This window comes from Pleurodeles waltl, chromosome 4_2 (genome assembly GCF_031143425.1).
Source record: "Pleurodeles waltl isolate 20211129_DDA chromosome 4_2, aPleWal1.hap1.20221129, whole genome shotgun sequence".
Classification (NCBI taxonomy): domain Eukaryota; kingdom Metazoa; phylum Chordata; class Amphibia; order Caudata; family Salamandridae; genus Pleurodeles; species Pleurodeles waltl.
Window position 1 is genome coordinate 1012854041 of NC_090443.1, and position 20214 is coordinate 1012874254.

Sequence of the window (20214 nt, forward strand, 5' to 3'; positions counted from 1 at the left end):
ATTCTATTAAATAACCTTTGACGGTGTTGAGAACCCAGGGGTCTGAAGTAATCTCCTTCCACTTGTGGAGAATTTTTTTTAGACTACCCCCTATAGAAAGATGGCCAGAAGGTTGGCTTACCTGAGTTGTTATAGGACCTGCGTTGATTCCTCCCTCTGAATCCTCTGGAACGCTGGGGGTAGAATTGTGGGCGAAAGTCTTGTTGCTGTTGGTAATTATAGGAGCCTCTGAAGCCTTGGTTTCTGAAGGACCGGCCGGTGGAGCGGCTTCTTCCTCTACCGGCCCTGGCAAAAACCGTGAGTTAAAAACTTTTTTAAGTGACTGCTGGGCTTTGTCAATAGAAGCAAAGGTGGTGACGTATTTGCTTAGTTCTTTAATGAAGTTATCACCAAAGAGTAAGCCATCAGCTTTAGCTCCTGGATCCTTAGCTGCCAGATTTGCAAGCTTAGGATCTAGCTTGAGCAGAAGTCCTTTACGACGCTCGTGAGTCATGGCTGAGTTCGTATTACCCAGTAAACAAAATGCTCTCTGAATCCAGAGTGACAGTTCTTCAGGGTCAATTGACTTGTCATTGGTTCTAGCGGATTCTGCGAGGTCAAAAATGCGGGATAAGGGACCAACCAAATCAAGGACTTTATCTTGGCACAGAGCCCAGGCTCTGTCCACCCCTTTACGGGGAACTTTACCGAATTTGGAGAAGAAGGTTAGGAGGGACGGATCTATAGAAGGGGTAGCGGTAATGTGTAATGGGAGTGAAGGTCTGGGACATTCAGAACGTAGTTTTGTTCGTACCTGTTTATCTAGGGGAAGGCGTAATTTTGCTAGAATATAGTTTGCAACATGGTCAGAAGGTAACCATTCGGTAGAATTGGGATGGTGGATTAAGCAAGGGTCAAACATGGGATTGCCATCAGAATCTAAAAGGGGGTCGTGGGTTTGGTTAGTTGATGTTGGCTTAGATTTTTTAGGGGGAGGACCAATCCAAAAATTAGAGGAGTTATCGTCCTCGTTGTCAGAGGAGGAAAAATTGGTATCACCATCATCATCAGTATCTTTAATATCCGCAATCACAATTTTTTGGGTCTTAGACACATTTTTTGTTTTGTTTCTACTTTTAGTACCCAAAATTGTATTCCCCTCCTTAGTAGGAGGCCTTTGAGGAGCTTCGTCCTCTATCCTGAGTGAGTTTGACTCACCATCCATAAGCACAGACGAGGCGTTAGCCTGATTTAAAGAAGCCTCCGAGGCTTTGCGCTTTCTGCTTTCCCCCGCAGAATGGGCCACTTGTGATTGGGATAAACAGGATGATACAGTGGAATGAATTTATTTAGAAATTTTCCCCATAGAAGCAGAAACTGCTTTCTTTACTGAAGATTGAATAAAATTATTTAAATTATAAGAAAAATTGTCTTCAGAATCATCATTTGTTGTGAAAAACTCTGAGAAATCTTTTGCTATGGAGAAGAAGAGGAAAAACTGGTTAAAAAAGGGGTTAACTAGGAAGGACAGGCTATAAATTATGATAGGCGTGTGACTCACCAGACAAATGAGAAGAGAAACGTCTACAAGTCGAAGTGCGGCTCGCTAGCTGTCTTAAAAGCTGACCGCCAGTTTTCTGGAGAGGAGAAGCTGTTTAAAACGCAGAAAAAAGCTGAAGAAGGCTTTTAGAATACGAGCGCTAGACCGGAATGCGCTCAGGAATGCGCTCCGGAATGCGGAGACTGGGCGATTGAAGGTCGCGTCAGCCGGCGTTCAGAATAGAACGTTCACGGCGACGCGACTCGAAAGACGAGGGAGGAATTTCCCTTCACGCACGAGAGAAAGAAAGTTAAAAGAGCGGTTGGGGCAGCAAAGGCACACGCATTTCAGTTAAACACAAAACGTTGTTAAAATGTAAACATAGAATAGTAACATACATTGAAATTAGAATAAATGTATGGAGCAACGAAAGATATACTTATCTTGACTGCGAGCAGCAAGAAAAGAGAGGGCTGCCTGCAGTCAGGATTGGTATATGTTACGTGATACAGTATACTGATTGGTTAATGTTAATAGTCTTATCTCCCATTGGTTGCTTGTTGCTAAAACCTCTGGGATTGGTGTTTTCCTCTTGGCTGCTATTAAAATAAAGCAGGAAAAGAAAGCATAATAGGAGCCTCCGGTGTTGTCATAAAATTCTTGTAATATAGCACAGTGAGCTATGAAGGACAAGTGACTCCTACACATTGCACTGTATTATGCAACAATCATCGTGTACATTGATTTACATACTGCAGGATTTGTTGTCAAAGTACACGGCTGTGTGTAAAGGTGGTTGATGCTGAAATATTTTACACACTCCCCGAGCAGCCCGTGTACATTGTACAGCTGCCCTGTGAGTGGGTGAAATGATTTGCCCCAATCACACAAATTCTCAGTAAGGAATTGAATGAAAACAAGACAAGCGTGAGGGGGAGCCCAGAACAACCCCCCCCCCCTCTTCTGAGGCGGCCCACAGCTCAGATTGTGTTATAATTTACAACTAACAGGTTTTGCCCCGCCCTGCAGACTTGGACAAGTTCTATTCACAACCGTGTTCACACTCAGTTGTTGATCAGTCCTGGAGATCGAGGGAGTCTCTCTTCCAACCCACAAGACAGAAGTTTTTTGTGTCGGCTCCCAGCGCACTGTGCAGAGAGAGGGGCAGGTGGTGTCCTTTGTGACATGTGCAGCACCTGTGATCCTGGCCAACTCAGGGGGTATCGGCCGCACACACTGCCAGACGGAAACCTGAAATCTGAAAAACATCAAGACTTTTACAAGGAGAACTGCGCACTGCAGGATACTGTCATTTTAGTACTAACTGAACTGTAGCTCACCTATGGGAGGTTCTATGGTGTAAAGGTTAGCACTCTGGACTTTGAATCCAGCGATCCGAGTTTAAATCTCGGTAGAACCTGTTGCAATTTTATTGATGTAACATTCCTCACTAGACATGAAAATGATATTTGTAAATGATCTTATTGTGTCTTTATATTATTTTTTAAATTTCAGTCCAGTAAAAATTAAAAGCGAGCTAATATATTTTGCAAAGTTTACATCATCTTTGCGTGGCTTATCTTTTTTATTTGAATATATGAGTGATATCCATAAAAATTGTAGCGCAGAAGTATCATTCGTCACATATATTAATAATGGAGAACAAGTCGGGATAAAGTTTTAAAACTGTTTCCGCCCGGTTTCGAACCGGGGACCTTTCGCGTGTGAGGCGAACGTGATAACCACTACACTACGGAAACTGACGTGAAATTGCTGCTTGGGAGTTGATTCATGATAATGGTATTGCTGGGATGTACTCTTGTGTTATGTTGATTTGTTCTAATTAGCCCTTCTATGTCTATATTTACAGATTAAACGGACTCTATGATGATTCTCTTTCTGCCTATAGCAGCCTTGGATGGAGCATCCCTGCTTAATTTTCTTACAATAAATGAGCCTTTTTGTGTTAAACTGTTTTTAACTTGCTGCGCTCTCCGATGCGCCACTCTTCAGTCTTTCATTACCCATTTTACAAACAGCCACAAAACAAACACGAGTGTAAACTTCACAGAGGTGTTTCCACCCCTCCAGAGGGCCTGTCTCAGCATTAGTGGCTGTTCACGTGTCTCTTTAAAACCCCTCTTGGCCTCTCTCTTCTCCTTGCATCCGGCAGACCTTTGGCTCTTACTATTTTTGACACCAGAAAGCCCATAACAGCAACTGGACAATATCATTTCCGGCTGTTGACGGGCTTTGTTCTCTGTGGAGTTAAACTTGTCACACACACTTCATGGCTTCTTAACACCTCCAGGCCGCTCTGTCCGGATCTGTTGTGTGCAGAGAGGATGGGCTGTCATTGGGGGGTCTCCAGGGGTTGCAGCTGCGACCCCTAGCTTACCTCCTGTGCCCCCAGCACTGTGCTTGCGACCCCTGGGCTGAAAAGAAAGCAACATACTTGAAAAAACAAATATTTAGTGTTGAAAGTGGAGCAGACGACAGTGAAAAGCGTCTCTGTGACCCTAAAAACGTGAGGAGAGATGACATACAAGAAAGAGGGGGTGGGATAGAGAGGGGGTGAAGGGAAAGACCATGAGAGGAAAATAACTAAATGTTGAGCAGTAAGGAGGCGCTACAGAGAGACACGTGATATCTTGTGAGACAAGACAGCTGTGTGAGTGTGTGTGAGGGAGACGGGGGGATTAAAGAGAGTCAGAGACAGGTGCCGGTGTGAGAGGGATATAGACAGGTGTGAAAGGGAATGAGACAGGTGAGAGCGACAGGTGACAGACACATAGTGCCTGATTTAAGAAACGTGGCGCTGTATCCAATGCATTCAATGTAGCGCCACTTTTCTTGCGCCCCTTAGCGCCCCCTAACGCCACCATGTGTGCACCTTATTTAACATACGGCGCACCATGGCAGTAGTTAGAGAACTAGAGTCAAACATTTTGACGTTAGTTTGGCGCTTTGCAGGATTAGTGTCAAAAATGTTGACACTAAACCTGCAAAGCACATTGAGTCCCACTGAAAACAGTGGTGTGCCTCCTTTTAACGCCTGCTCTGTGCAGCCATTAAAAATGCCGTTATAAATGGAAGAAATAGATCTTTTAGATTTCATGACACCATTTTTTTGGCCCCCTAACCGGTGAACACCCCACTTGCATACATTATGCCTGGCGCAGGTATAATGTGGCACAAGGGGTTACAAAGTGGTGCAATGCATGCATTGCGCCAGTTTGTAAATATGGCGCGGGGAAAAGGCCACCTTAGCTCCGCCTTATCGTAAACAAAATGATGGTAAAGGGGGCGCTAATGTGGCGCATGCGGCTCTTAAATCTGCCCCGTAGACAGGTGACAAAGAGCCAGACGAGAGTCAGCGAGAGGGAACCCTGGTGAGAGGAGATAACGGTGTGAGACCTGTGATAAAGGAAGAGACCGATGAGAAAGAGATAGCTGAGAGAGACAGGAAGAGATGCAAATGACAGGTGTCAGAAAAGTAAAGTGCTACAGGGACAGCTTGGGATAAACAACAGAGAGGCCGAGGGAAGCAGGTGCATCTTGTCAGGAGGATGAAGCTCACAGATGGACAGTTCAGAGAAGTGGTGTGAGAAATGGGAATGTTGGCTGTGGGGGTGAAACCCAACTCAAGCAACAACCACAGTCTTTGTCAGGGTGAACCACAAACATTCACAAAATTAACCTGTGCTTAACCCTCAAGTAGCTTAGCACAAGAGCAGTCAGGCTTAGATTACAAGCAATGTGTAAAGTATTTGTGCATAAAGGGATAAGACAACACAAGGAAAATCCCACACCTACTTAGAAAAAACAGACTAGATTTCAATAAATTATTTGACACCAAAACAACAAAAATGTAATTATTAGAACTGGATATATGTAATTTCATAGATTTCAGGTGAATATAGTGCCTAAAAGCACACAGTGCCACTTATGGTTATCTCGTCATGTGAGACTAGGTGAAAGAGAGAAGTTCAGGCCAACAGCGATGGAGCGTGGTCTGGATACAGGGACCAGGTTTGTTCCAATGAAAATGTTACTTTCTAAACTCCAGAGCAAATAGTTCTATTCCTGGTGGAGTAGGTCACAAGGAGCAGGGAGAGCGTCTTTGATGGTTGTTGCTGTAGCACGAAGAGCAGCACGGGCATTTAGGACAGTAGTTGCTGTAGCACAAAACTCCTGTTGGGTGTCATGGAGGGTCGTTTCTGGATCTTGGCTCACATGGACTCGTTAGCAAAGAGCCAAAAACATTTTGATTAAGAGGAGTGCCGTGGGAGGCTGGCCTGGATTGTAGTGGGTACCAATGGTACTTACACCTTGTGCCAGGTCCAGTTATCCCTTATTAGTAGAGTGTAGTCGTGTTCTAGCAGCTTAGGCTGGTAGTGGTAGCTTTAGCAGATCAGCTTAGGCTGAACTAGGAGCCTACTATACCACTTATATCATATAGCACTATATCATAAGAAAGACAGTACTCAGAGTTACTAAAATTAAAGGTACTTTGTTTTAGTGACAATGTGCCAATAATATCTCAGAGGACATACTCCTTCAGGAGGTAAGTAAAATACACAAAATATACACAGAAAACCAAATCAGGTAAGTAACACAGTCAGAAAGTAGTGCAAACACTGTAGAATACAGTAGGATGCAATAGGCCTAGTAGCAACACAAACCATACACTAAGAAAGTGGAATGCGAACCATGAATGGACCCCTAGGCTAGTGTAGTGTGTAGAGGGTCGCTGGGAGTGTAAGAAAACACTAAGGGTGTCCAAGGTACCGCACCCAAGACCCTGGAAAGTAGGAGTAAAGTACTACTATTTCTCCAGAAACAAACTAAAGTAGTGATAAAGGATTTTGCAAAGACCACAACAGACTGCAAAGCACTGAAGATGGATTCCTGGACCTGAGGAGCTGCAACGGAAGGGGACCAAGTCCAAGAGTCTCGAAAGTGTCCAGGGGGGGCCAGGAGCCCACTAAACCCCAGATGAAGGTGAAAAATGGCTGCCTCTGGGTGGAAGAAGCTGAAGATTCTGCAACAACAAAAGGTGGTAGGATCTTCTCCTTCATGCAGAAGATGTCGCACAGCGTGCTGGAGGATGCAGACTTGTTCCCTTGGCAAAATACCACAAACAAGCGGTGCTAGCTGAAAGAGTTGCAGTTAGAGAAAAAAGGGTGTTGCCCGGGCCCAGGAACGACCAGGATGTCGCCACTTGGGAGAGGAGACAGAGGGGGCCCTCAGCAACGTACAGAGTCCACGGACAAGAAGGTACAACCCGCAAAAGTCCTTGAACATGGGTTCAAGAAGTCTGAACGCAGCGGTCATCTAAACACTGCAAAAGGAGGTCCCACGACACCGGAGATGAACTCAGGGAGCTGAGCATCACAGGACAGAGTGCTGGGGACCTAGGCTCAGCTGTGCATGCAGGATTTCTTGTCACGACTTACTCGCTGCTTTAACCTGGAGTGCGCAGAACGAGTGGCGAGGATATTGTTCCTGAATGTTCAGCCTTGGCCCAGGTAGGGGCGACTCTTTCTGGTAGCCACGGTGCTGCAGGCAATGGAAACGTCAAGAGCAGGCCGTGTCCTTCAGAAGTAGTGCCAGAGGGAAAAAAACCCTGAAAGGGGAAAACACCTCTAAAAAGGAAAGGTTCCTGAAAATGGAGCAAATTAATAGGTAAATACAAGAGCAAAAGTACAGGAAAAACACTGGAACAGACGTTAGCCAGTATCGAATACGAGGAAGCAGGAGCGAAGACACCATCCAAACAGAAAGTGTTGCAGCGCAAGGAGAGAAAGAATCACAGCCCTTAAATACCAACAAACAGGAAGCGACCAACAGGAAGTACAAGGACACCATCTTAGATAGGGACTAGGAGCCATAGAGAGCAGGGAACAAAGGCATGCTGGGAAGAGAGGGGTAATATGGGAAAAGGGAGAAAACATGAAGGAAGGCACAATGAAAGACAGGAAAAGAAGAAGAGAAGAAGAACAGGTGAGTGGGGGAGGTCAGACCTGCCTGGAAGCGTGTCACGCTCAGAAATAACGAGGCCCCATTCCCAATTTTGGGCCTCGTAATGTACACAGCAGGCTGGGGGCGCGACGCATCTTCAGACCGCATGCCACTACCCATGTAGAATGTTCGGCTCGTGCCGCATGTGGCGGCGCAACAGTAGGTCCCCTCCCCGAAGGTCCAGTTTTGTGCGGAAACAAGCGGTGAAAATGACAAATCAGAAGAGGGGCGTGAACAGAAGATGCATCTTCCCAAGAGCATTCACTAAGAGGGTAACCCTTCCAATGAATCAGATACTGAAGACGTTTGTGAAAGATACGAGAGTCACAAATTTCTTGTACCTCATATTCTGGTACATCATTCACTAACAAAGGAGTAGGACAAGGAAACTGTCAAGAGTAAGGATCAGGTACATAGGGTTTGAGCTGGGAAACATGAAAGACCGGATGAATCCTCCAGGTACGAGGCAAGTGAAGACGGACAGTGACAGGATTAATCAGCTGAAGAATACGGAAAGGAACTAAGTAACGAGGTGTGAACTTATTCTGAGAAAGGCGCAAAGGCAAACATTTTGAAGAAAGCCAGACTTTATCCTGGAGGTGATATACTGGAGCATCCCTACGCTTCTTATCTGCTATTCTCTTCTTGTATCTCTTAGTGTTCAGCAAGTTAGATCGAATCAATCTATGGATCTGTAAAAGTCGTCTGGAAAATGAAGTGACTGCAGGAAGAGAAGAGGTAGACTGAGGAGTAGTAGGAAAAGAGGTAGGATGATAGCCATAAGAACAGAAAAAGGGGGTGACCTTGGAGGCACTATGGACAGTGTTATTGTAAGAGAATTCAGCGATAGGGAGGTAAGTGTTCCAGTTGCTCTGGGTAGAATTACAAAAGCAGCGAAGGTACTGCTCCAATCCTTGGTTGAGACGCTCGGTCTGTCCATTGGTTTGGGGATGGAAACCAGACGATAGTGCTATATTGATATTCAGTATCCTACAGAAATGTTTCCAAAACCGGGAGATGTACTGAGGTCCCCTGTCAGATACAATGCTGTGTGGGAGTCCATGGAGATGGAAAATATGATGGATAAATATCTGACTTAGTTCTTGAGAGGTAGGTAATTTTTTCAGGGCAGTGAAGTGATCCATCTTTGTAAATGAATCTATTGTGACCATGATAACCCCGTTTCCTGCTGATGGAGGTAGTGAACTCATGAAATCAGTAGAAATGGTGTGCCAGGGAGCCGGTGGAACAGGTAAGGGTTGTAGAAATCCCGCAGGTCTGGTACGGGGTATTTTTACTTGGGCACATATGGGACAAGCCTGAAAGTATCTTTCGACATCCAATTTCCAGGTAGGCCACCAGAAAGACCGCGAGAGCAGTTCCTGCGTGGCCTTGATGCCTCTATGACCAGCAACCGGAGAATCATGGCACATTTGTAGCGCCTTTTCTCTTACTCCGTTAGTAGGGAGGAACAACAGGTTCTTATAACAATAATACCCCTTCTGTTTGCGTATTAGGGGGTTTAGGTTCTTTAACACTTGATCAGGCTGGCTGGAATATTCCAGTTGTACCTCATCTAGGAAAGATTGAGCTACACCGATGATTTTACTGAGCTCAAGTAGGTATTGTGATGGGGTAGGAGTACAATCTGAATAACGGCGAGACAGAGCATCGGCCAGTATGTTTTGGGATCCAGGAATATAGGTGGCATAAAAGTCATACTGACTGAAGAAAAAGGCCCAACGAGTCTGACGACGGTTCTGGCATAGAAAATTACGTACACACTGTAGGTTACGATGGTCTGTTCTCACCTCGAAGGGCTCTTTGGAACCCATAAGAAACTGTCTCCACTCTAGGCAGGCTGTTTTCAGGGCTAATAACTCCCTTTCAAGTACTGAGTAATGTTGTTCTGACCAGAGAGTACATGGGACAAATAGAAAACAGGATGTTCAAGACCGTCATCTTCTTGTTGTTGGAGTAAGGCATCTCCGATGGCTCTTTCAGAAGCATCAGTAACAACAATAAATTGTTGGTTGGTATCGGGGTATCTCAATATCGGTGCTTGAGTGAAGGCCTTTTTTAGACTCTGAAAAGCTGTTTCAGCCGCCCTTGTCCAGACAAAGCCTTTATTTAAATTCTCCTTCTTTAATATTTGAGTTATGTGGCTGGTTTGTTCTGCAAAGTCAAAAATAAACTGTCGATAAAAATTAGCCAGTCCTAGACAAACATTGTGTTTCCTTAATGGAGAAAGGGGAAGGCCAGTCTAGGATGGCTTGTACCTTTTCCTGGTCCATAGCTATTCCAGTGGGACTAAGGTGATAACCCTAATATTTGACTTCGGTCTTGTCAAACTCATATTTTTCTGGTTTACAGGACAGTTGATGTTCCTTGAGTCTTTGGAGGACCTGTTTCATGTGAGTAGAATGAAGTTCAGGACGTCTAGAGTAAATAAGGATATCGTCTAAATAGATGACGACCGTATGGTTCAAGAGATCAGAAAAGACAGAGTCCATAAATCTTTGTAAAATTGAGGGGGCGTTAGTGAGACCAAAAGGCATAACTCTGTACTCATAATGACCAAATGGGGTTCGGAAAGCAGTCTTCCACTCGTCTCCTTCTTTAATACGCAAAAGGTGATAGGCTCCATGAAGATCTAGTTTGGTAAATCGTTGAGCCCCTCTGACTGCCTCTAGAATATCCTTGATGAGGGTCTAGGACAACGGTCTTTTATAGTTATCTTATTTAAACCTCGAAAATCCAGACAGGGACGAAGATCCTTCGTCTTCTTGGGTACAAAAAAGAGAAGAGCCCCTGCCGGAGAGGATGATGGTACAATCAGACCGCTATGCAAATTTTCTTACAGATACTCCTTGAGAACTTCCCTTTCAGGTTCCGTGAGTGAATACATTCTCCCAAAAGTAACGATCGCCCCAGGTTCCAAGGGAATAGCACAATCGTAATCTCGATGTGGGGGTAACACAGGTATGGATGATTTTTGGAATACATCTTGAAATTCTAGATAGTGATCGGGGACTCCTTGGACTGTATTGATGGAACATCCGGTAGTAATTTCAATAGGCATCAACCTCTTGGGTGACCAGTATGTGTCTGAAGCAAAGCAGTTTCCATGACAAAACTGTGAAAATAAGAAAATAGTCCGGGTTTCCCAATTTACATAAGGGTTATGTCTTATGAACCACGGAATTCCTAAAACGATAGTATGATGGGGGGATGATATTAGGTCAAATGAGATGTGTTCTTGGTGGTTCCCAAATTGTAAACCTAGTGTCAGGGTGGTAGTATCGACTGGACCAGAGGATATTAGGGATCCATCCACTGTGTGAACTTGTTCCGGGACTTCTTTGGGTCGTGTTGGTATTTGTTGTGTTGTGGCCCAAGTCTTATCCATATATATGCCACTAGCACCACAATCAAGTAAAGCCATTGTTCTTTCTTCACGACCATCAGGTAACTGTAAAGTCACTGGTAACATAAACAAAGTTGTGGCATTGTCCTTGAATGAACTGATAGAAGGTATAGCAGATGATCCCGCCCCCTCCCTTCTTTCAGAGGACGGGAAGTGGTGTTTCCTGACGGCCTTAGAGGACGAAGGGGCAGGTACGAAGCATGTGACCAGCAGTACCACAATACAGGCACAATCCTTTCTTACATCTTTCTTCCTGCTCGCTGATGGAAAGTGGGCCTCGAGTAGTATCCACCTGCATAGTTTCACCTTCTGTGTCTCTGACGGGAGGACGAGGTTCCTCAGGACGATGCAAAAAGACACGTGAAGTGCTTGGTTGGGAGGATGCCCTACTTTTTCTCTTCTCCATACGTCGTTCTTGGAGACGGTATTCAATGGAAAGAGCTAGATTAATCAGACCACGAAGATCTTCAACTCGGTGGAGTGTACTAACTCATCTTTGATCTCCTCTTTAAGTCCTCTACGGAATAAAGTCACCAGAGTTCGTTCCACCCAGGTTGTCTCAGCCGCTAGCTGTCGAAAGCGGGTAATATATTGGAGGACATCTTGTGAGCCTTGGTGGATGTCACATAAGGCTTCTTCAGCAGAGGCCTCCAATCCTGGACAACTAAACATCTGTTTGAACCGATTCACAAAGGCTGGATAGTCAGACAATACTGGGTCATTGGATGATACCATCGGGGTAGCCCAGGCCAAGGCAGGACCGGATAGCGCACTGATAAGATAGCCCACCTTTGTCTTGTTGTGGGAGAATTGGGTGGGTCGGAAGGCGAAGTATACAGTTAATGCATCGAGGAACTCTCGCAGTTTAGTTGGTTATCCAGAGAAACGAGGAGTTGAGGTGGAGACGGCCAGAACATCTGCACTGTGGAAAGCCAAAGCCTGTCGTAAAGCAGCATTCTTATTGCTTAATTGTTGCAGTTCCTGAGCCTGTTGCTGAATGGTTGCCAGAAGAGATTGATCAGGATCGGCCAGCAGCCGTGTAAGGAGGCACAGAAAGGGCATATCTTTTGAATTGGCGCGCAAAGGGTTGAAGAGCGACTGCCGATGCTCTGGTTCCGGGTTGTGTGATAGTAGCGTCTAGGGCATGAACAATGTCACCTGCAAGGAGTAGGTCTCCATCTGTCTGGGGCAGATTATCAGAAAGGTATTTTTGGACCATGATTGAAGGCAAAATGAAATTCAATGTGGGGGCAGTCCACTCAAATATATCTGTATCAATATGGGGGCAATAAGCAGGTGTAACAAACACAATCCCAGCTGCAACAATTTGCAGACTTATAGGATTTATGCCCCTCAGGATCATCCTGTAATTGCCTGCACTTGCCCCGGCGTAAGGCATATGGGAGATGTTTCTAGGCTGCCTAGATTCAATCGATTTATAATGCTGGCAGATGGCGCACAATCTGCTGAGCCTCAGCGCGTAGCTCGTGTCCCGATATGTACAAGGGACCGCCTGCCGTGATGAAAACGTGCAGGGCGAGCTAAAAATAGGACTGCTCGTCCTCACGCTAGAGCGCGTCGTCTCCCGCCCCCAGTCACCCACGCCGGGTGCCGGCAACGACTCGGAGAGTGTAGCGCTCGACCAGATATAAAATACAGTGAGCAATCGCAATACCATAAAAGTTAAATATATCGAGGATGCACTTGTCTCTTTCCTCGCGGAGCAGCAAAGAACGAGGAGGAATATGGCAGCGGTTTAGACATTCATAGGGCAAGGACCCTCGCTGGCGCAGTGGACATGTGTTGTTTATGGGAAATGTAGTCTTTAAAAAACGTTTATTTTGATTGGCTTCTGTGTTTTTTACATATAGTAAACAGCAAAGAAGGAAAAGCATAATACGAAGCCTCTGGGCCTGACATAGAATCAGTTGAGTGAGTACCCGCACTTCTTTTTCTTCAGTTAAAGCGCTGTTTACAAGTATTCCTCGATCACCTTTTGTGAGTCTCATTTAATTTTAAAACAAGCGCATTTGATGTTTTTCGCGTTGTTTGCCTCGTTTTCGAATTCATCCTTGTATTTTGTTTAAAAACGAGGAGACTCAGGAGTTTTGTGTGAAAATAAGAAGTGGTCCCGAGAGGTAACAGCCCGTTCGGATCACATATGGCATTACTGTGCGCACATTAGTAACACAAAAGAATGATGGACGGAGTGCTGACAATGCAAACACTCACCCCCAGTCACAGATCTGGGTTTAATCCATCGTTTTTTTGCTGCCCATGCCATTCCAGTTTGGACCCAGCCATATGCAAATCAGTCTTGACCCTGTTCCCTATGGGAACAGTCCAGCCCGAACTGCCAGGCCAGGTCTTCCCTGGACTGGAAACAAGCATCCTGGGACCGGTTTCGGGGTTTCACCCCTCATCAGCCAGGCTAGCTTGAATCCAGTGGCATGGGAAGCACGGGACCCACGTCTGGGCATACCCTTCCCACGTGGCATGGGAAGCACGGGACCCACGTCTGGGCATACCCTTCCCACGTAGGGCGACATTAGTAACACAAAAGAATGATGGACGGAGTGCTGACAATGCAAACACTCACCCCCAGTCACAGATCTGGGTTTAATCCATCGTTTTTTTGCTGCCCATGCCATTCCAGTTTGGACCCAGCCATATGCAAATCAGTCTTGGCCCTGTTCCCTATGGGAACAGTCCAGCCCGAACTGCCAGGCCAGGTCTTCCCTGGACTGGAAACAAGCATCCTGGGACCGGTTTCGGGGTTTCACCCCTCATCAGCCAGGCTAGCTTGAATCCGACATTAGTAACACAAAAGAATGATGGACGGAGTGCTGACAATGCAAACACTCACCCCCAGTCACAGATCTGGGTTTAATCCATCGTTTTTTTGCTGCCCATGCCATTCCAGTTTGGACCCAGCCATATGCAAATCAGTCTTGACCCTGTTCCCTATGGGAACAGTCCAGCCCGAACTGCCAGGCCAGGTCTTCCCTGGACTGGAAACAAGCATCCTGGGACCGGTTTCGGGGTTTCACCCCTCATCAGCCAGGCTAGCTTGAATCCAGTGGCATGGGAAGCACAGGACCCACGTCTGGGCATACCCTTCCCACGTAGGGCGACATTAGTAACACAAAAGAATGATGGACAGAGTGCTGACAATGCAAACACTCACCCCCAGTCACAGATCTGGGTTTAATCCATCGTTTTTTTGCTGCCCATGCCATTCCAGTTTGGACCCAGCCATATGCAAATCAGTCTTGACCCTGTTCCCTATGGGAACAGTCCAGCCCGAACTGCCAGGCCAGGGCTTCCCTGGACTGGAAACAAGCATCCTGGGACCGGTTTCGGGGTTTCACCCCTCATCAGCCAGGCTAGCTTGAATCCAGTGGCATGGGAAGCACGGGACCCACGTCTGGGCATACCCTTCCCACGTAGGGCGACATTAGTAACACAAAAGAATGATGGACGGAGTGCTGACAATGCAAACACTTACCCCCAGTCACAGATCTGGGTTTAATCCATCGTTTTTTTGCTGCCCATGCCATTCCAGTTTGGACCCAGCCATATGCAAGTCAGTCTTGACCCTGTTCCCTATGGGAACAGTCCAGCCCGAACTGCCAGGCCAGGTCTTCCCTGGACTGGAAACAAGCATCCTGGGACCGGTTTCGGGGTTTCACCCCTCATCAGCCAGGCTAGCTTGAATCCAGTGGCATGGGAAGCACGGGACCCACGTCTGGGCATACCCTTCCCACGTAGGGCGACATTAGTAACACAGCGTTGTGTTTTGCTTTGCTTTTGCCGCTCTAAGTGCGCCGGGTATGCCCAGACGTGGGTCCCGGGCTCAGTGTGCCACTGGATTCAAGCTAGCCTGGCTGATGAGGGGTGAAACCCCGAAACCGGTCCCAGGATGCTTGTTTCCGGTCAAGTGAGAACCTGGCCTGGCAGTTCGGGCTGGACTGTTCCCATGAGGAACAGGGTCAAGACTGATTTGCATATGGCTGGGTTCAAACTGGGGTGGCATGGTGAGCAAAATAATGGATGGATTAAACCCAGATCTGTGACTGGGGGTGAATGTTTGATTGGTTACGCATTCCGTCCATCCAGTTACGCTATCCCACAGCGTTGTGTATGCATTACTGTGCGCACAAACTGTTCTTCTATTGTGAATAAAATGTGATTATTTGAACCCCATGCAGACTGGGTCATTAGAAGGGAGTCTGGCCTGAAACATCCGCGTCTGACTCAAAGTCTCCCTTAGTTTCAGCGTAAAATAAAGTTTAAAGTGAAACAAAAGGCGTCGAGTCCGCGCAGGCCGAGCTCTGATACAGGCGACCTCAGCCCGGTTCTTAAAATCTTAAAATATCCTGTTGTTTCCGCTCTCTTCCCATTAAACTTTTCCACGCGTCAGTACAAATTAATAGGGGGGTTAAACTCGCCTATTCTTCACAGCTGTTTCTTGCTTGTTCCTGAAGTTACAATTTCATTTTTAAAGAAATGATTTTAATGTGAAAAATATATGTCATTCAAAAAGGAAAACTATTAATAAAAAATGTAATCTCCCCGTCGGGGAATTGAACCCCGGTCTCCCGCGTGACAGGCGGGGATACTGACCACTATACTAACGAGGAATTGATGACTCCCTGGTACCTGACCTCCTACTGATTGTTCTACCTGTCCCCCTGCTGGGGGCGCTGCACCCCCATAAATGCCACTGGTGACCCCGCCTGTGCCAGGAAGGAGCCAGTCTCTGTGTATCACTGATTTACAGCTTCCTCTGCACAGACTCCTCCTTTTCTCTCTCTGACAGTCACTGGGATCAGCGGCTGCACCTCCGTCCATTTCTGCTCTGGCTAAATTCACTTCTTGGTGTCATCCGATAAAAATGGGGGAGACAAAAAGAATTGTCAAGCTCTAGCGTCGTTGCTTGAAAACATGGCGTATTTTAATTTCAGAATGTGAAATGGAATATGGAGTGAACATAAAATAAAAGTCCTTCGAGCCGGATTTGAACCAGCGACCTAAGGATATCAGCTTCACCACTACAGTCCTCCGCTCTACCAACTGAGCTATCGAAGGGACGGAAGCATCATGTGACTGCAGCCTTCAGGTTATGTACCTGCCAGCAGTAGGGCACATGGTGACCATGTGCATGTTTGCTGGGCATTTGAAGACCGAGGTCACATATCAAGCTGTATCCTCAGGGTGCATGCTGTTTATTTTCAGATGCCTATCTCATTCTCCAGCAGCACAAACCTACAATCATCATCATTTAATCAACCACTTCAGTACTTTTTGGGAACTCATCGCAGAATAACTACAAAGGGTGACTCGGCATTTTAATTGGCAAGGCGTGCTTTTCCTCTTCATTTGCGTACTCTGGAAAACACATGCCGCTTTAGCAATGCACATTTTCACTGCTTTTCTAATAGCTCAATATTTCAGCAGCAAGCACGGGGGAGGGCTTTCTGTTGAAGTCAGTCACACAGCCATTGTCTTTCCATCTTGATTACCTTTACTTAGAATTCAAAAAAATAAATGTACCTTGTCGCAGACACACAAAGTGATTTCTCAGCATTCTCAATGGCTTATTAAAAATAAAAGGAACTAACTTTCTTGAGAAAAGTACAGCTCAGGAAATAAAACGGCAAACAAATCACAAGAAGTATGTCGGCCAATGAACTCAGCTGGAATGCTGAACGTTGTGTAGATTCTTAAACTTTGCAGAGCCTGGCTCTCAGTGTTAGAATGATAGGGAGTGAGTTGTGAAGATGCAGGCATGTTGTCACCCCTGACCGAGATATACAAAAAGCCAGAATAAAACACCAGACATGGAAGACACACTGCATTCATGGAGACCACGAGGAAAGAAATACTGTTCAATAAATAGATTTACATTAAATAGATGGAGAATACTATAAAATGTTCTAGCTGTCGCGTCTAGAATTTTCAATTCTATTAAGGACACGGAGGCGAGGATTATGCTTCTCTTTCCATGCTTTTAATATTCAGCAGCCAATAGGAAAGGTTATACAAACAAAACTACAAATCCCATGAACCCCAAGGGACACAACTACAACCATAGAGACCAACCCTATAAAACCCTCATGACTCAGTGTCTCTTCCTCTTTCTTTGCAAATATAGATACAGTTAATTCACTGATGCTCAAAGTTATACAAACGAAAAACCTCAAGTCCAGAATCATGAACAAAACATCCAACCGGAACGAAGCAGAAGATCACAGAGGAAGGAGGAAAAACGGGTTCCAAGGAGAAAATCCTGGGAGAAATCCTGACGAAGCTCACAGCATCATTTTTCTTCTTGACCTAAGACAAGCACAGAACACATAGCCATAAAAACTGTCTTATCGTTATAAAAACATTATCATCTAAAAGACATATTACATATTTTTTTTTTTTTTTTTTGCGTTTTTAAAACAACTTGAAATTCAGGGAGGGTAGAAACAAATAGTCAATTCAAACAGCACATTGTATAATATACTTTGTATAATTGAACTTTTCTGCCAGGGTGGGATAATCCTCGCCTCCGTGTCCTTAATAGAATTGAAAATTCTAGACGCGACAGCTAGAAAATTTTATATTCTATGTCAGGACCGGAGGCTCTGATTATGCTAGTTTAAAGTTTAGACATTACCACAGAAGCTACATCCAAAATGGGTTTGTAATAAAACCTCTTAAATGTGGAATCCGAAGACCAGTCTGCAGCGTTTAAGATGTCCTCAAGACGAGAACCTAAAGAGAAAGATTTTGATGCCATAGCACCTCTCACTGAGTGAGCACCAAATTTGGAGACATCAATACCTGACTCTGCTAAAATCCATTTTACCCACCGAGCCAAGGTTGCAGATGCAACTGGTCGAAAAGGCTTTTGAAGGGAAATAAGCAATTGACCTGTCATATCAGTACGAAATTCTGCCGTACTCACCTCGTAGTCCTTCAGACATTGCACAACGCAGAGTTTCTGATTATCGGGGAAGGCTGGGTAAGATACTACCCTTGTATTGCATTTAGTTCTCCTGGAAATAATAAAGGAGACACCCTCCGGAGAAAAACTTCTCCCTGCCAAATCTAAGGCTCTAACATCAGACACTCGTTTACATGATACAAGACAGAGTAAAAAGGTAAGTTTTGCCGACAGCTGTTTTCTGGAAAGATACTTATTGGAAGGCCAGGAATCTAGAAATTGTAGAACACCGTTAACATCCCAAAGATGAGAATACTTGGGGCGAGGAGGATTCAACATTCTGATACCTCGAAGCAGTTTACAAACCATAGGCAACTGACCGATAGGTCTACCTTCGACAAACACATGACCAGCCGAAATGGCCGAACGAAAATTGTTGATGGAGTTATAAGCCATACCTGAGGCGGCTAATGAAGCTAGAAAATTCAAAATCATGGTGCAATCGGCAGTAAGGGGATCTGAACCCCGAGAAGAACACCAACTACACCAACGTCGCCAGGCTGAGGTATAGCGTTTATGAGTGTTGGGGGCCCAGGCCTGGTTGATGAATTCCTGAGCTTCGCTCGAAAGGCCTGGGAGGTTCCAATTTTGCCTGAAAGACGCCAGGCTAGGAGAGAGAGTTGGCCCGATAAAATCAAGGGATGGGGCGATCTCCCTGGGTCTAGAAGGAGGTCCCAAGACCAAGGTAAGAGGAAGGGGGGAGCACAAGTCAGTTCCATGATGATGGGAAACCAAGGTTGCGCTCTCCAAAAAGGAGCAATCAACACTAATTCCGCCTCTTGTCTCCGAAGATGTGCTAGGACCCTGGGGATCATTACAAAGGGGGGAAACGCATAATTCAGAGAGGGAGACCAATCCTGGAGAAAAGCGTCTGACGCTCTCGCTCCCGGGTCCGGACGCCAACTGAAATAAGACGGAAGTTGTGTGTTCAGTCGGGAGGCAAATAGGTCTATTGAACAAGGGCCCCACATCCGCATAATCGTCTTGAAGACTCGAGGATGTAATCTCCAATCGCTGGCATCCCTCAGATGACGGGAATGCCAATCCGCTATAACATTCCGTTGACCCGGAAGGTACTCTGCTGTCACCGAAATTTGGTTCTGGAGACAGAAGTGCCAAAAATCCTTGGCGATCTCCGTCAGGATCTGAGACCGGGTTCCCCCTAGTTTGTTCACATATCGTACTGCTGATACATTGTCCATCCGAAGAAGGATGCAACATTTCGCTCTGCCTGCAGAAAAACTGCGGATGGCAAAGGAACCCGCTAAGAGCTCCAGGCAGTTGATATGCATTGAAAGTTCCTCCTGGGACCAACGACCCCCGGTGGAGAGGGGACCGCAGCGAGCACCCCAACCCCAACGGCTGGCATCCGCCTCTATGGTCAGGTCTGGAGAACATGGAAAAATGGCCCTGCCGTTCCATGCCTCCATGTGGTTTAACCACCAAGAGATCTCGAGTCTCGCTTCTTCTGATAGAGGAACTAATTGGGAGTAGGCCAGACCTTTGTTCAAGTGAAGGCTCTTCAGACGCTGGAGGGCTCTGTAATGCAGAGGACCCGGAAAGATCGCCTGGATAGAAGACGCTAGCAGCCCCACTATATGGGCTAGGAATCTCAATGATACAGTCGTTTTGGACAATGCAAGTCTCAATTCTTTCTTGATCCTCTTCACTTTCACTTGTGGGAGAATCAGTTGAGCAGAGGGAGAGTCCACCAGGAATCCTAGGAATTCTATTGATTGAGACGGGACCAGTATGGATTTCTGGACATTGATCACAAAACCCAGATCTTGAAGGAGAGAAATCGCCCATTCGAGATGTAACATGAGCGTCTGATGGCATTGGGACATGATTATGATGTCGTCCAGGTAGATGATGAGACGAACACCCCTGGCTCTCAGATATTCCACCACCGGTCTCATCAACTTCGTGAAGCACCACGGAGCCGACGAAAGGCCGAAAGGGAGAACTTTGAATTCGAATATCCTCCCCTCCCAGCGGAATTGTAGGAAACGTCTGTGAGGGGGAAAGATGGGGATGGACAAGTAAGCATCTTTGAGGTCCAAGCGGACCATCCAATCTCCTGTTCGAAGGATGTCTCGAAGTAAATGGATCCCCTCCATTTTGAAATGTCGGTAGAGGATCCATTGGTTGAATTCTTTCAAGTTGAGGACCAATCTTGATCCGCCTCCCTTTTTGTCTACCAAAAAGATGGGGCTTACAAAACCCCTGGGATGTAAAGTGGCTTCT

The 20214-nt window shown here is 45.9% G+C and overlaps 4 non-coding genes across 4 annotated transcripts; 1 reads left to right on the forward strand and 3 right to left on the reverse strand.

The window, feature by feature from the left end:
• The first annotated feature begins 2867 nt into the window (after nucleotides 1–2867).
• Nucleotides 2868–2939, forward strand: TRNAQ-UUG (transfer RNA glutamine (anticodon UUG)). Its single transcript has one exon. It is a non-coding gene; the product is annotated as a tRNA-Gln (tRNA).
• A 267-nt stretch (nucleotides 2940–3206) lies between these two features.
• On the reverse strand, nucleotides 3207–3279 carry TRNAV-CAC (transfer RNA valine (anticodon CAC)). The gene has a single exon. It is a non-coding gene; the product is annotated as a tRNA-Val (tRNA).
• Nucleotides 3280–15541: 12262 nt separating this feature from the next.
• Nucleotides 15542–15613, reverse strand: TRNAD-GUC (transfer RNA aspartic acid (anticodon GUC)). The gene has a single exon. It is a non-coding gene; the product is annotated as a tRNA-Asp (tRNA).
• A 362-nt stretch (nucleotides 15614–15975) lies between these two features.
• Nucleotides 15976–16061, reverse strand: TRNAY-GUA (transfer RNA tyrosine (anticodon GUA)). Its single transcript is given in 2 exon segments — nucleotides 15976–16011; nucleotides 16025–16061. It is a non-coding gene; the product is annotated as a tRNA-Tyr (tRNA).
• Between the last annotated feature and the right edge of the window lie 4153 nt (nucleotides 16062–20214).